Below are 16,304 nucleotides of genomic sequence, written 5' to 3'. Positions count from 1 at the left end.
GCACTTTTCCAAAATAAAATGAAATGAATGATAAGCATCTCCATCTTTTAGTGAAAACATTTATCAGACACAATAAAACGTCTCGGGTTACGGCTGTAACCCTCGTTCCCTGAGTGACGTTGCATGTGACGGCGATGCGGAAGCTATAAAGGGACGCCGGAACATAAAAGCGTCAGCTTCTGATTGGTCGAAGCAAGTCGTTCTCAGGAGCGCGAAAAGTGTGGCCAGACCATCAGGGAACGAGGGTTACAGTCGTAACCCGAGACGTTCCCTTTCGAGGGAACTCGCGCTGTGTCGAGAATCGACACATTGGGGAACGAAATACCCACTGCGCCACACTGAGAGAATACGCCCTGGTGTGAAGCATCTGGCACACTCAAGGACGATAGGAATGAGAAGGTAGATCCAACCTAGATTGTCATAAGATTTGGTGTAAGCAGGGGAGGTCTGGAGCCAGTGGCTCAACGGACCCCATGGATGGGAACCCCATACAGTAAAGGAATATTAGATGAGAGGTGAAGGCCAAGGCGCACCTCGTTCATCAGTTATGAGAGGTTTCCGCAGATAACCAACAGTCTAATTGACCAAAAAGGGGGATAGCTCCTAGCCCTTGATACATATCTAGATAGATTTGCTCTCCTTCCAGCCCGAGGCCTAACATAGGGGCCTCCAAGGCTATGACCTTGCCATCCGACACATGCGATGGAGGATGGATACCTGAAGAATCATGATATTGCCTACAGGCACCTCAGTGCCAAGGCAGAAATTAGGTAGAGTGGCTCCCACATCATCACGTAAGGGGGGGGGGGGGGGGACCACCGCTCTTCAAAGGAGCAGGACGAGCAGGAAGCAGACTCAAATAGATTCTTATATGATGAATACCCGAAGAATCATGATATTGCCTACAGGCACCTCAGTGCCGAGGCAGAAATAAGGTAGAGTGGCTCCCATGCCCTTAAGTAAGAGGGGGCAACACTCAAAAGATTCTTATATATTCTCATATAACTCATCCACAGTACATGATGGGTGCCAGGGGTAACCTGTCAGCCTGATGCCATTAGGCTGGATGACAGGATTCATCCTCCAATCTACAGGATCATGGAGTTTTAGTGGGAATGTCCGTACATGCTCACCCTTAGAGGCTTGCGGAGGGCACTGGGGCCGCCACAGAGGCCCTAAACGTGAACGGGCAATCCCGTTAGAGAACAGGATGGAACGCCAGTACTGAAGCCATTGGGCACTATTTAACTGGGTTCAATGCTGTCCCTAACAAATATTAGTTCCTAATAGAGTGGGGTTCTAGAATGGATGACCTAACCACCTCGGTGGAAAGGGCACCTATTTACGGGTTGGACCCCCTCAGGGGCCAGACCCATAGTCTGCATAACTCCGGCCGTGGATGTAAATATTGTACCACCGGCCTGGGAAAGGAGATCTCTCCTAATAGGGACATGGCAGGGAGGACTCTCCAAGAGACTAATAAGGTCCGAGAACCAAATTCGGGCGGGGAGTCCAGGGCGACCAAGAGTAAGCTCACACCGTACCTCCTGACCCTTTATAGAACCCCAGGGAGCAGAGCGATCGGGGGAAAAGCATACAAATGTGACCCCGGCCACATCTGTACCATGGCATCCAGGCCCAAAGGAGCTGGATGTGAGAGAGAGTACCAGAGCGGGCAGTGAGTGTTCTTACGAGAGGCGAACAGGTCAACCTCCGCCTGGCCAAACTCTCTCCATATGAGCTCAACTAATTCAGGGTGGAGCCGCCATTCCCCGGGCCTCAGCCCCTGCCTCAACAGGATATCTCCACATTATCAACCCCAGGAATATAAATGGATCTAACAGAGAGAAATTTTTCCTCGGACCACAGAAGGATCTGATGTGCCAGTGTAGAAAGAGGGCGCGATTTCAGACCTCCTTGTCGGTTGATATAAGAGACCACCGACATAATGTATGTCCTAACAAGAACATGATGACCTCTGAGCAAGGAAGTGCCTCAGGGCAAAGAATACGGCCAACATCTCCAAGCGATTAATATCCATGAGAGATGATGGTCCTTCCAAGCACCTCGGGTGTAACGGCCCTCCATAACCGCACCCCAGCCCGTGAGGGATGCATCCGTGGTCAAAGTCTTTCTCCGACACGTTGCTCCCAGAACCGGGCCTTGAGACAGGAACCATGGTTTCTTCCACATGACAAGAGCACGAAGGCATCAGCGTGTAACTCTGATCATGCGAAAGGGGTTCCCCAGCGGAGAAACCCCTTGGTCCTGAGCCACCACTGTAAGGCCCTCATGCGGAGCAGACCAAAAGGAATTACGATGGAAGCTAGCCATGAGGCCCAAAAAGCCTTGGAAAGTGTTTAACAGTGATGGCCTGGCCTAACCTAATTCTATTGCCTCCTTGGCTAAGAGGGGCTGGACTTCTTGTTCCATCACCTGATCAGGAGATACCAGTGTATGAGTAACACCACTAAATCTAGGTGGTCTATACTGGAACTGGATTCTATATCTCAACTGTGTTCAGGACCCACTGAGATATATTTTGAAGACCCTTCCAGGTGTCTAAATAATCTACAAGGGGGATCAATCTCTCAGGACTGATCTCAGGTGTCGTAATATTTTCGGGAGGCACGAGAGGCAACCTACTGAAAATATAAGGAGCTGGAGGTGTTCCCATGAGGCTGCCCCTGGCAGCAACCCCATGATACCTGGACTGACAACTGGGGATAGCTGATTGTCGCTCTGCCTCCTGAAGCCTCCCGACAACGGTTCTTCTTGCCGCCTCACCAAAGAGGCCAGAAGGCGAAAAGGGGGGCATCGAGAAGGAAGGCCCTGTCCTTCTCCCAGTTCCCCAAGCGATTTAGCCATAAATATCTCTGAGACGACTAGTGCTGCCATAGAACGGCCAATGGCACAGGCCGTCTCTATAATAATAAGTCACCCACTCTACGATATTCAGTAACACCGTTGAGTGAGACCTCCCAGTTATCATCCACCTCCTTGAGGAGGTCAGCTCCTTGAGGAGGTCAGCCTGGTATGCAAGTAATAGTGTAGGCATGCACCGGCTTGACCCACCGCCATATATGCTTTCCTTAACAAATTTGATGAACGAGATTCGGAGGAAAGTGTCTGAGCTATCATGGGTGATGCAATGTCGGGGAGAAATATTTCGCAAAATATTCCTTTACCCAAGGCATCACCTCATAACCATTCTCATTAGATTCCCAATGGATGAGTAAATATATACTTGGGGGAAAATAATTGAGATGAACATGGATTTTTCCCACGATCTCGATACCTCAGTATGGAGACCAGTGAAAAAGGGCTCTGACACGAAGACTGGGTCTGCAGGAAGCACTCATTCATTTTATTTTTCTTAGTCGCTTCCTGTTTATTAAATGGCCATTCAACATTTAATTTAGCCACTGCCCTGGTTACAACCTCCAGCAACTCCTCTTTTCTTTCCCCCTTTTTTTTTTTTAAATAACGGGAATATGGCGAACATGTGTTGAGAATATCGAACTCCTCGCAGTCAAATAAATCAAACACCGGGTCTTTAACACGGTCGGAAGAAGCCGCAGCGCAGGCTTCCGAACCGTGCGCGAGACCAGTGGAGCTGGTAAATAAACACTGAGAAAGGGTCGCAACCGTCACAGTATTATATGCCAGCCCCACGTGCGAATCCCATGCATACAAGCGGCGCGCTGCCTCGACAGGAGACCTGATGCACTGGAAACGCGAGCCTGATCTATTTGATTGAACAGGCTCAAACGCGAGCGGAGCTCTTTCATATTTAAAACAGTTTGCACGGACAGCGCCCTCGAGCGCTGCTTGTGCCTGCTCCACTCCCAGACAAACTACACAGAGTGAGTGTGTGTCACCCTCGCTTAAATAATGCGGGCTAGGAGACGCACACCGACTGAATAGTTTCTCCTTACTGTTCGCCATAATATATACATATATTTCAGAGTGACAGACAACACCAAATAAGACAAATAGGTTGACACAGAAAGCTTGCTGAAGACCAGAAGTTGACGCTGTTATGATCCGGCATCCCTTTATAGCTTCCGCATCGCCGTCACATGCGACGTCACGAGTGACGTGATATGGCTACGCCAATCAAGATTGAATAGCTGACTTCAGACGCTTCATGCCGAAGGCACTCCGCAATGTGTTGATTCTCGACGCAGCGCGAGTTCCCTCGAAAGGGAACTATACATAGATAGAACTAAAGAAAGATAGGTAGAAAAAACAATATAGAGAAAGATAGATCAAATGATAAAATGAATACACAATAGATAGAGATAGATAGAATGATAGATGGAACAATAGAACGACAGACAGAGGTAGATAGATAGATGGAAGGATAGATAGATAGAAAAATCGATGGATGGATGGATAGATAGACAAACCGACAGACAGAATGACAAAAAGAAATTACAGATAGACTAAACATAGATAGAAAGAAAAATATAGATATGATAGAATGAACAATGATATATAATGATAGATAGAAAACAGACAGATAGATAGATAGAAAAAAACGTCTCGGGTTACGACGGTAACCCTTGTTCCTTGAGAAAGGGAACGAGAACTGCGTCGAATGACTCTTTGGGGGAGCGCCCCATAGCGTAGTGCCTCTGAAGCATGAATGAAACTAAGCCATGTTGCGTCATGACGTAACGCGTGATGGCATACACGGAAGCTACAAAGGGATGCCAGCACACAACAGTGTCAGCTTTTGTTATGAAGCATGGCGAGGGGACGCAGTTCTCGTTCCCTTTCACAGGGAACAAGGGTTACAGTCGTAACCCAAGACATTCCCTTTTGAGGGAACTCAAACTGCATCGAATGACACTTTGGGGGAACGAGTACCCACTATGCCACAATGAGCCCTGCCTGTCCCAGTGTGAAGCTGCGCACAGGCTCACTTAGGTCTCCCCTGGGACCACAGGAGGATCTGATGCGCCAGTCTGCATAGAGGGCGAGACCTCAGACCCCCCTGATGATTTATATAGGCCACCACTGACATACAGTATTGTCTGCCCTCACAAGGACATGATGACCTTTGAGGTCTGGCAGGAAGCTCCTCAGAGCTCGGGACACCCCCCACATCTCCAGGAAATCTATGTGCCAGGAGGAATGATGGTCCTGCCATGGGCATCTTATAAAGCGGCCGTCCATGACCGCGCCCGAACCCGTGAGGGAGGCGTCTGTCGAAACGGCTTTCCGGCTACATGACGCTCCCAACACGGGGCCTTGGGACAGAAGCCAAGCTTTTTTCCACATAGATAGGGAACGAAGGCATCTGCGCGTAACCCTGATCATGCGGAACGGGTTCCCCATCGGGGAGAACCCCTTGGTTTTCAACCACCACTGCAGGGCCCTCATGTGCAGCAGGCCGAATAGAATGATGGTTGGCCTAGTTTTATCCTGGTCACTGTGGCCAGGATGGACTCGATCCATGCAGGAAACAATTGTGCCCGCATCGTGACCGAGTCCTACACCACTCCCAGGAACATGGTTCTCTGGGCTGGTGCCAACCCGCCTTTTTTCATGTTGAGTCTCAACCCCAGGCTCTGGATGAGGGCAAGGGCGACATCTCGATGCCGAACTGCCAGCTCTTGTGACTGGGCCAATATCAGCCAGTCGTCGAAATAGTTGAGCAATCCGTTTCCTTGGTGACTCTGAGAGACTAGTCTGCAGGCTTCCTCAACTCCGCAATATCTTCGGAAGTTGGACCCTCGCCCTCATCAACGTCTTTAAGAAGGTCGGCCTGGTACGCTTGCAGTACTGCCATTGTGTGCAGACTGGCACCAGCCCGACCTGCAGCCATATAAGCCCTGCCCAATAAAGAAGATGTATCTCTGCAGGGTTTAGTGGGCAGCACTGGGGTTTTAAGGGATGATGTGGCTTCGGGGGACAGATAGGTGGCAAGAGGCTCTTCCACCCGAGGCATCATCCCATAATTGTTCTCTCGCGCCCCCAAAATATTATTATAGTCTAATACATGGGGCTTGGACACGCGAGATGAGTGTGGTTTGTGCCACGATTTACACAACTTGTGTGAATCGGGAAAGAACGGCAAACCCCGACCGTGAGGTTGCTCTCTGTGCTGCAGAAAGCGTTCGTCCAACTTGCTTTTAATGAGCGCTTCCTGTCTCTCACATGGCCAACTGAGATTTAAAATCCACTTCCTCGGAAGCAAATCCACTTCCTCGGAAGCAGACAGTTCAAGCATCGTGTTCTCCACTCGTGAGGAAGAGACTGCTGGGCGGGCTTCCGCGGGAGGAGGGAGAACGTCAGAACTGGCAGAGGAATCCTGAGAACGTGCCTCGGCAGTGTCAGGCTCCTCTGTCAGATCCATGAAGAGCCCCATGAAGAGCGTTGCCTCCCACACCACGGGGCTCGCGAGCCTGGCCATCCTCAATTAAAATTGCCAGGCAGGAGCGCAGCACTCCGATCGATAAAGATTCACAATCCGCAAAAGCAGCCCCCTCGAGAGCTGCCCGTGCGTGCTGCACTCCCAAACAATGCACGCACATTTGGTGTGTGTCCCCACCCGTGATGTAACGACGGCAGGGATGCACACACCCCCTGTAACTTGCACTCGCCATTCTTATATATATATATATATACTGTATATATTGAGTCATTGTGTACTGACAGACAACTCCAAATAAGACACACACGGCAGAGAGCGCTTGCTGAAGAACAGAAAGCTGCACTGTAAAGTGCGTCTTACACGGAAGCTACAAAGGGCGTCCCTTTGTAGCTTCCGTGTATGCCGTCACACGTTACGTCATGACGCAACACCAATCAAGATTAGCTTCATTAGTTTCATTCATGCTTCAGAGGCACTAAGCTAAGGGGCGTTCCCCCAAAGTGTCATTCGACGCTGTTCTTGTTCTCTCGAAAGGGAAAAATATAGAGATAGAATGATAAATAGAATGAGATATACAGATAGATAGAAATCCGATGGATGGATGGATGGGTGGATAGAATGATAATAGCAAAATAGAACAGCAGACAGATGGATGATAGATAAATAGATAGATAGATAATACTAAAGATAGATAGAAAGAACAATATAGATATAGATAGAATGAAAAAAATGATAAATAGAACCCCAGACAGACAGACAGATGGATAGATGATAAATAGATATTTCCATCTACATAAAATTTAAGTCTCCATACTTTAGAACTGCACCAATCACAAAAACAAGATGTCACATTATGAATTTGCTGCTCATATTTTCACTAGTAAGTTTTTATTAACTCTCCAATTACATTTTCTTATTTACCTCTGTTTATTGATTTACATGTGTTAATTTTTCCCTGCAGGAGACGTCTTTCTAACTCTCTATCTCTACCTGTGTGCATTTCTAACCTGTTTTTGTTATTTTTCCTCACTGTCTCACTCTAACACTTTTAATATATTAATTTCAAGTCTAAATATGTTCTGTCTTAAAACCACCAAAACATCCTGTTCATTTATTTGGCCCCCTGGTGTCCTTGCGTCTTCAGATAAAAACACCTCAAACACACCGTAAAATGGGCGAACAAAACGAGGGTGAGGAGGTCTGTGTGCACACTGAGAAACGGAGGGAGAGAAAGAAAGAGACGGAGATTAGAAGGGAGGAAACGGGGGCTGATATTGAGGGAAAATAGGAGAGGGAATAATCCAAAAAAACAACAACAAAGAAATACACACACACTCAGATAGAGAGGCCCACAGGAGTTTCTGCTCACCTCTGATGCTCTCATGCAGAATGGAGACAATGGTGTGATTAGAAACAAACTTGTGTTTACTGCTCAGAGCGTTCACATGCGTGTGGGTGGTGAACCCACAAACATACACACATTGTGCCATTACGTCCCTCTGATGGTGGGAAGCCTCTATCTCTTGTGTGAACTTAATTAGCTCTGAATCCATTAGACACAGCCACATAGACAATTCCTTCCTCCATTCTCCTGTCATCCGCATCCAATTAAACTGGTGCTAAAACACAATGGCGTATTCCTCACTTGAGACAGTCCGGCCCGACAGGCTGGCTACCAAACCCCATCAGAGCAAGTGCTTGGACATTTTGTGTTTACTAGAGCAAATTTTTAAAAAGTGTTGCTTTTTAGAACATGTAAATGTGAAATTTGTTGTTTTTGGGCTTTTGTACAGAATTTTTTATTTACAGACACTATAGACAGATAGAACGAACGAACGAACGAGAGAGAGAGAGAGAGAGAGAGAGAGAGAGAGAGAGAGAGAGAGAGAGAGAGAGAGAGAGAGAGAGAGAGAGAGAGAGAGAGAGAGAGAGAGAGAGAGAGAGAGAGAGAGAGAGAGAGAGCTTTTGGTGTGGGTTTAAAAGAGCAGAAAACGCCATTTAAGAAACTGACAATCAAGACGGCGGCAGAGTCTTTTACACACGGATCAATATCATAAAGAGCACCCAGACAGATAAAAATATTGCTCCAATGTACATGGAGTCTGTTGTAGAGATATACACTGTATATATATATATATATATATATATATATATATATATATATATATATATATATATATATATATATATATACACACACACATATACACATCAATACTTCATTTTGTCTGTAAATGTACATATACAGGCAAAACACATTCATTATTATATATCAAATATTCACATGCAGAAAGTTATATCATTTCTTCACCCTCATGCCGTCTACACAACTACACTAGACATCGACTAATGCATGTCAAGCTGCTCATTTAAGCACAGCGACACTGTGTGCGTGTGTGTGTGTGTGTGAGGGAGAGTTCAAGACAGAAGAATCCCGAATCACATTCCTGATACTGAAAAGGGAGGGAGGGGATCAAATATAGAGAAGAAGAGAGAGAAGGGTGGAAGAAAGACCTCCTTATCCCCTCATCCCGACGCCCTCATCATACATCCACAGAAACAAGAGAACTATTCATCGTATTTTTGATCTCCTACATTTAGATTTATGGACTCCATCACTTCTTTTCAATTTTGTTTTCACTCATTCCTCTTTCCTTTCCATTATTTATCAGTATTTACATCATCCTTCCCTGTCTTATCTCTATTCAAAAATATACTTTATTTAAAAATGAAATTTCTGTCATTATTTACTCACTTTTGTGCTTTTATATTTTTCTGTGGAACATGCAAGGAGAATTTTCATACCCTCTTTTACAGTTCTTGGTCAAGCTTCATGTCTGTCAAGCTCCGGAAACATAATAGCCTTATAAAATTTGTTCACATGACTTGTGCACTGTATAATCAAAAAGTCAAAATCTGCTAAGGGGTAATACAAAAATGGAACAAAAGTTTTAAAAAGTGATTTTTCACTATTATTTACAACAGGATCTACATTTTCATGGGTTTAAATAAAATATTTGTTGTAGAGACAATAAAATCCACTCTTTTCCTAGTAAAAATTTTACTTGATTTTCAAAAGTCAATGAATTTGCGACAGCTAAATGTAATATTTTTGACAAGCCAAACATATCAGTCTCTGAGTAACGTAATCTTTAGAAGCCACGAAATAAACTTTATTCCATGAAATAAGTAATGAACAATTGTGAATGCCCAGCTCTAGAGTGGTTTTAATAATTACTATTAGAATTACAAAGCGTCTCAGGTTACGACTATAACCCTAGTTCCCTGAGAAGGGAACTCGTGCTGCGTCAATGACGCTTCGGGAACGCCTCTGCATGATTGCTTCAGAAGCACTTGTGTCAACTAGTCCAATGGCGAGAGTGAGTGTCACGGGCGGGTGACGTCACGACAAGGAAAGGATAAAAGCACACCCAGTCTGACCGGCGTCAGCTTCGATTTAGCCGAAGCAAGTTGATCACAAGAATGCAGGGAGTATGTCAAAGTGACGCAGCGTCTTGTTCCCTTCTCAGGGAACTAGGGTTACAGTCGTAACTTGAGAGGTTCCCTTTCGAGGGAAAAGGGTCACCACTGCAAGGGTCTCATGTACAGCAGCCCAAAGGGTATCAAATTTGGACGCAGAAATGTCACTTCTTGCTCCATTTACAGAGCCTGTAACGAGGCGGATGAGAACCAAACTGGATTCTGTAGCCTTCTCTAAGATCAGCAGGAGCCACTGGTGAAATTGGAACAGCCACTTCGCTGACCTGAAGCATACTGGCAGGAAACAACCGAAGTGACTGTTTTTGAACCCCCTCAGAGGGTGCGAGTTTGATGCAGGATTGTGGTGACACTCAGCCGTGTGCTTGCTGGAGACCGCTGTGCCCCGAGGCACCAAGGGTGGCGGGGTTGGCAGAACGGCCCCCTCAAAGGCTCGCCTTTTTCACCTTTGTTGCCATTGGCTTTTGGCTTGCTTACTTGGGGACATTAAATTTAACATTTAAAAGAATATTCAACAATAATATTGATCTGCGTGCATTAGCACCATTACATGAGAACTGAACTGAGCTGGACGATGACATTGCGGTTTTCTCCAGAGTGGCTATATATATAAATGAACTAAATTAATAACTTTTTTACAACAAAAAGGAAACATCACTGAACTTACTTAAGCTGGACTGTGACACTATTTTTTTATTGGAAACAAACTTTGTTGCATTATTTTCCTGTTATCTCTGTAAAGCTGCTTTGAAACCATCTGTATTGTAATACATGTGACTTGACTGAGGGCACCGAGGTGGAGTGGGCACCGTATACTGAGGTGTACACCGCTCCACCCCGGTCGGGGCTTCCCTCAGAGGTCTGACACCAGTGGCATCAGGAACTTTCTTTGGACAAAGCCTTTTTCACAGGAACAACTGTCCTAAGATCCATCTTCTGCTTCAAAGGCTTCGGTTGAGAATGCCATCCCGGTCCCCAATCTTTCTGAGGGGGAGCACGGGAAACAACACTCTATCCTGTACAAGGAATTTGTTAATGGCTGGGGCTGCTCCGCCCAGCAGCCCCCCCAATTACCCTTACCCACCAGCGCCATAGTAGTTCTAAGTGACCTGGAGGGTAATGCCGAGCCTTAAGGGAGCCTGAAGCGGTGACAGGACTGATAGCTTGAAAGCGTTTGTTCTGCCTTTGGAATTGGCCCATACCCATGCTCTTTCAGCCCCCTTTATTAAAATATATATTTTGAGAACTGAAAACTGAGCTGAAAGGGTTTGACCCGCGATCTCAAATTTTTTTAGTAGAGATCGGGAAAGACTGGAAGTCCCTGACATGGAAGTTATAAACTTCAAAAACTCCTTGTACACATGGGATTGAGATGGCAAATTTATTCTTCCAAAGCTCTTCAGATCAACACCGGAGACACGGAAGCGAGACAGAGCAGGAGATGCTGTGAGCGGAGACAGAAGAGAGGAAAGCGAGTGGGTGTATGGGCCAGGTTAAAGGCTAACTCGTCCAGGCCCCCACTTCCTATCATCTTCCTCTCTAATGCCACGTCGATCTGCAATAAGATGGTTGAAATACAACTACAGCTGGCAACACAGAGAACCATATATAACTGCTGCAACCTGATTTTCACCGAAACATGGTTGGATAGCACCATTCCAGATGAGGCCATTGAGCTAGCAGGACGTACCGCCTATAGAGCCGACAGGACTGCAGACTCGGGTAAGAAAACCGGAGGGGGTCTATGCATTTACATCAACAATCCTTGGGGCACTAACATCACTGTAGTCGATAGACTTTGTAACCCTGATGTGGAATTCATGTTGCTGAAATCTAGACCGATTTACCTCCCGAGGGAGTTTACTGCGGTTTACATTTGTGCTGTGTACGTTCCACCAGATGCTAATGCTAAGCTAGCGCTAGCACGGCTACATGACAGCATTAACCACAGCTTTCTTGCACATCCGGATAGGGTTTTGATTGCAGCGGGAGACTTTAATCATGCAGATTTGAAGACTGTCTTTTACAAACTCCATCGAAATGTGAAGTGTGCAACCAGAGGGGGCAAAACATTGGATCAGGTATATACTAATGTAGCAGATGCATACAGAGTCCATGTTTACCCACACCTGCGCCGGTCAGACCACCTCTCACTCTTGCTACATCGACAGTATACACCAAAAATTAAAAATGCTTCATCTGTGGTCAGGACGGTAAGAATTTGGCCTGAGGCAGCCATCCCTCAGCTCAAGGACTGTTTTCACTCTACAAATTCGGAGCTATTCAGAGGTCGGGGGACACCAACATGGGAGTCTACGGATGAATACAATACCTCAGTTATGGACTACATTAAATTTTGTGTACATAGTGTTACAACCTGGAAGAAAATGCGTGCGTTTTCAAATAAAAAGCCAAGGATGACACGTAAGGTACAAAAATCTATCAAGGCTAGGGATGCAGCATATAGATCTGGGGACAAGATCGCTTAGAACAGAGCCAGGACTGCTTTAAGAGGAGGAATCAAATCTGCCAAATTAGAACATAAAAGGCAGATAGAAGCCCATTTTAATAACTCCACAAATCCCCAGCAGGTGTGGGAGGGCATCAGGGCAATAACGGACTATAAGAAGACAACATCTCCCTCAGCGGACATTTGTGCCACCTTAGCTGAGGACTTAAACCTGTTCTATGCCCATTTCGACAGGGACAACAATGACCCGATACAACCTTTGATGCCCTCCAGTGACACTGCCCCAGTCCTGACCACACATGAGAATCTGTCTGCGCAACATCAACCCCAGGAAAGCGGCCGGCCCGGACGGATTACTGTGGAGGGTGCTTAAGGATTGTGTAGGGGAGCTGGCAGATATCTTCGCCACAATCTATAATATCTCACTGTCCTCAGCCTGGGTCCCAGCATGCTTCAAAACTGCCACAATAGTTCCAGTGCCAAAAACATCCAGGACAGCATGCCGAAATGATTACAGGCATGTGGTGCTTACACCCATACTGACTAAATGTCTGGAAAGATTAGTAATCAAACACATCAAAACGCCATACCACCCACACTGGATCAGTATCAATTTGCTTATAGGGAAAACAGGTCAACAGAACATGCCAGTGTCATTGTGCTCTACAAATGGCTTCAACATCTAGAGCACAAGAACACCTATCCAAGGCTGCCAAACAAACTAACAGCAAAGCTGTATTCACTAGGATTAAACATCACTATGCAATTGGATTTTGGACTTTCTAACCAATCGCTCGCAGTATGTGAGAGTTGGTGGGCACATTTCATCCACTTTAGTTATCAACACCGGAGCCCCTCAAGGATGTGTGCTCAGTCCATTACTCTACACGCTCTTTTCGCATGACTTCCTAGTCTCTTTGTCATCTAGTCTCATCATTAAATTTGCTGATGATACTACAGTGTTAGGACTTATCACCAATAAATGATGAGACTGCATACAGAAAGGAAGTTGAAGAACTGGCAACATGGTGTAAGGAGCATACCCTAGCCCTTTTTTTTAATGGTAGTATTTACGAAGCAGAGGTCCAGCAAGTCACACATTTCCTGGAAAACACACACTATCTGAGCGGCTTCAACATGCTGTCATTAGGATGCAGATAGACAAACCCAAAAGCAGACTGAAATCTCTACAATCAATTTATTGAAGACAAAACAGAAAACAAAACCCACGAGGGGGCAAAACAAGACTAGAGGCAACAAGCAAGACTAAGACTAGATGATAAATAAAGACTTGACCTTGACTAGGCAGGAACTAATAATAAAAACTCACAATACATTAAACTGGATACTAGACAAAGTACTCACAGAAGTGTACTATAAAGATAGCCACACAATGATCAATGATAGACAGAGTTTGACAATGAACCGACAGAGGACAGAGAAACACAAGGGGGTTATAAAGGGAGGCTAAAAATGAACAACAGGTGAAACTAATATGGCAATAATTACAAAATGAGGATAACAAGGGGGCGGGGTTAGAAATGAGACAACGCAAGCACATGGCCCAAACAAATGGCCATGTGCTGAACATGAAAACATGGGTCTGTCATGATTCTGCCTCAAGACAAGAGAATATCAGGAACAAGATGGCAGAATCATGACACATGATGTATATCAGAGACGATAACGTGCATATTTTCAATATTATATTCTTGACGATATTCTTTTCATAACTTTGCCAATAGATGAACTGTTAAATGAGTGATCTTGAGTTGAGCCCCTGTAGTCGTCCAATTTGACTCTCAAAGGCTGATGTAACATTTGTTATAAACTTGAAAGGTTATTTTTTTTAAATAAAATGTAGTTTTGATTAATATATTCTCAGTTTAAAATATTAAGGCAATTCTCAAAGTTTGATAAAACGTTTAATTTTCAAGTAAAAAATAATGAAATTTGACATAATTTGCTATATTTAATTACCCCGCAGCAGATGAGGAATGGACCTAAAATTTAAAGGAATAGTTCACCCAAAAATGAAAAGTCTGTCATCATTTCAGTTTCTTTCTTCTGTTGAACAAAATAGAAGATATTTTTAAGAATGTTGGTAATCAGAATGTTGATGAGTCATTGACTTAATAAATAAAACAAATACTATGGAAGTCAACGGCTATTGCATGCATCTGTTTGATTACCAACATTCTTCAAAATATTTTTGAATTGGAATATAAAGCACAAATCATATGGACCACATTTATGTTACTTTGATTTTTGGTCATTTTTTGGAGCTTGACATATGGTTACAATGAGCTTTCCTAAACGGACGTCTTATAAAACACTTTTTGAACTATCCCTTTAAATCTTTCTCATACTATCACTCTGGACCCCCCCCTCTCTCTCTCTCTCTCTCTCTCTCTCTCTCTCTCTCTCTCTCTCTCTCTCTCTCTCTCTCTCTCTCTCTCTCTCTCTCTCTCTCTCTCTCTCTCTCTCTCTCTCTCCCCTTGACTTCTTACAGGGCTTCTGAAATGGCACACTTAAAATTGAACCGACTTGATTTGTTTTTATTTAAAGAGGATCAATTATTGGGATCTAGTCGCGTAGAAGTAATTCAGCCACGAACAACAACCGCACACACACACACCCAAATCGACCACACATGAACTAAATAAAAGCACATCGTTTTTCAATTTCTTTCTTGCTCATTATTTTCCCCCCTCATTCTTCTTTTCCCCACTTCCTCTTTTCTCCTTCTCCCTTAAACCCTCACACTTGTTTATTTCAGGATAATGGCGAGACCAACAATAATAGACTGGACACTCCTGGCAGTGGTTGTGGGAATGTGTGTGTGTGTGTAGAGGGTGTCCTAATTTAACCTTGTTAAGTCCCTGTGTCCTCTTTCTCCATAACTTGCCACGTGTTATTGTCTGTGAATTGTGGGGAATCTGAATGGCGGCCGCTTGACTGGAGGTTATTAGACCTATCTCTGTCCTCGTCTCATTTGGATCACAGAGAATCGCTGTGAAGAAGAGTTCTGCTGTCTGAGAGCGCTGAACCACAGAAAACACAGCATCTTCTTCAAGCCTGTGATTGGAGCACACGTCCATTTACTCTCAGGATTCAAGGAAACAAATGTTTAACTCTTTATGTGCTGTTGGCTAAACGGTCTTTATCATGACCGTTTCTTTCTTTATCATATTTATATTGGCTATATAAAGACTTTCAGTCTGCCGCCTTTACTTTCGGTTTGTGTTTATTTATTAATTAAAGTCTTTAAACGTCACCGGTTCCTGCATCTTCCTTCCCTTATCCTTTAACATTGTTACAATATATATATATATATATATAGTTTGTTATATATATATACATATATATCATAATATGTATATTCTAAATGTTTTTAACTAAAAGCAGCTAGAATGATGCTAGACATTAATTTTATAGGCAAATAAATGTGCCTATATATGAATTTATTTACATCATTTAAATTAAATGTTTTTAATGTAAATATATTTTGTGACTTTTAAAACTATAATAATAATATAAAAAAAATCTAACATCAACCATCCCATATAACAAAGTTGATTTCTAAAATGTTACTGTACTTTTTAAAAAAAAACATGTATTCTCACTTTTAATAATGAACTATACAAATCAATACACCATGTTCACAGTATGTCCTTCAGAACGAGCTGGAACATCTCTATAATTCATAAGGGGTATTTTGAGAATAATAAAAGAAAGCCTGAAGGAGTGAGCGACGGCAAGCGTGGGAGCAACACAATATCTCTTGCGCCCCAGCATATTTATTCCTAATCAATACATTTGAATGTTAGAGATGTTGTGAGTACACTGTTGTTTCCCTCTTTGAAAATGTCTATTGAACAGCTCACTGGTGGAATACAAACATGAGTTATTCTATTAAAGTGTCACTGGGATTTGATCAACACTTGCTCC

At 44.2% G+C, this 16,304-nt stretch overlaps 1 protein-coding gene across 2 annotated transcripts in view; it reads right to left on the bottom strand.

Moving 5' to 3' along the window:
• nlgn2a (neuroligin 2a) overlaps positions 1–16,304 on the bottom strand; it is a 266,646-nt gene that overhangs the window by 89,436 nt on the left and 160,906 nt on the right. The window lies entirely within an intron of this gene.

The sequence above is a fragment of the Siphateles boraxobius genome, unplaced genomic scaffold (assembly GCF_051911475.1).
Source record: "Siphateles boraxobius isolate OS27281-9 unplaced genomic scaffold, OSU_SipBor_1 130, whole genome shotgun sequence".
Lineage (NCBI taxonomy): Eukaryota > Metazoa > Chordata > Actinopteri > Cypriniformes > Leuciscidae > Siphateles > Siphateles boraxobius.
This window is presented reverse-complemented; position numbering and strand designations above follow the sequence as displayed.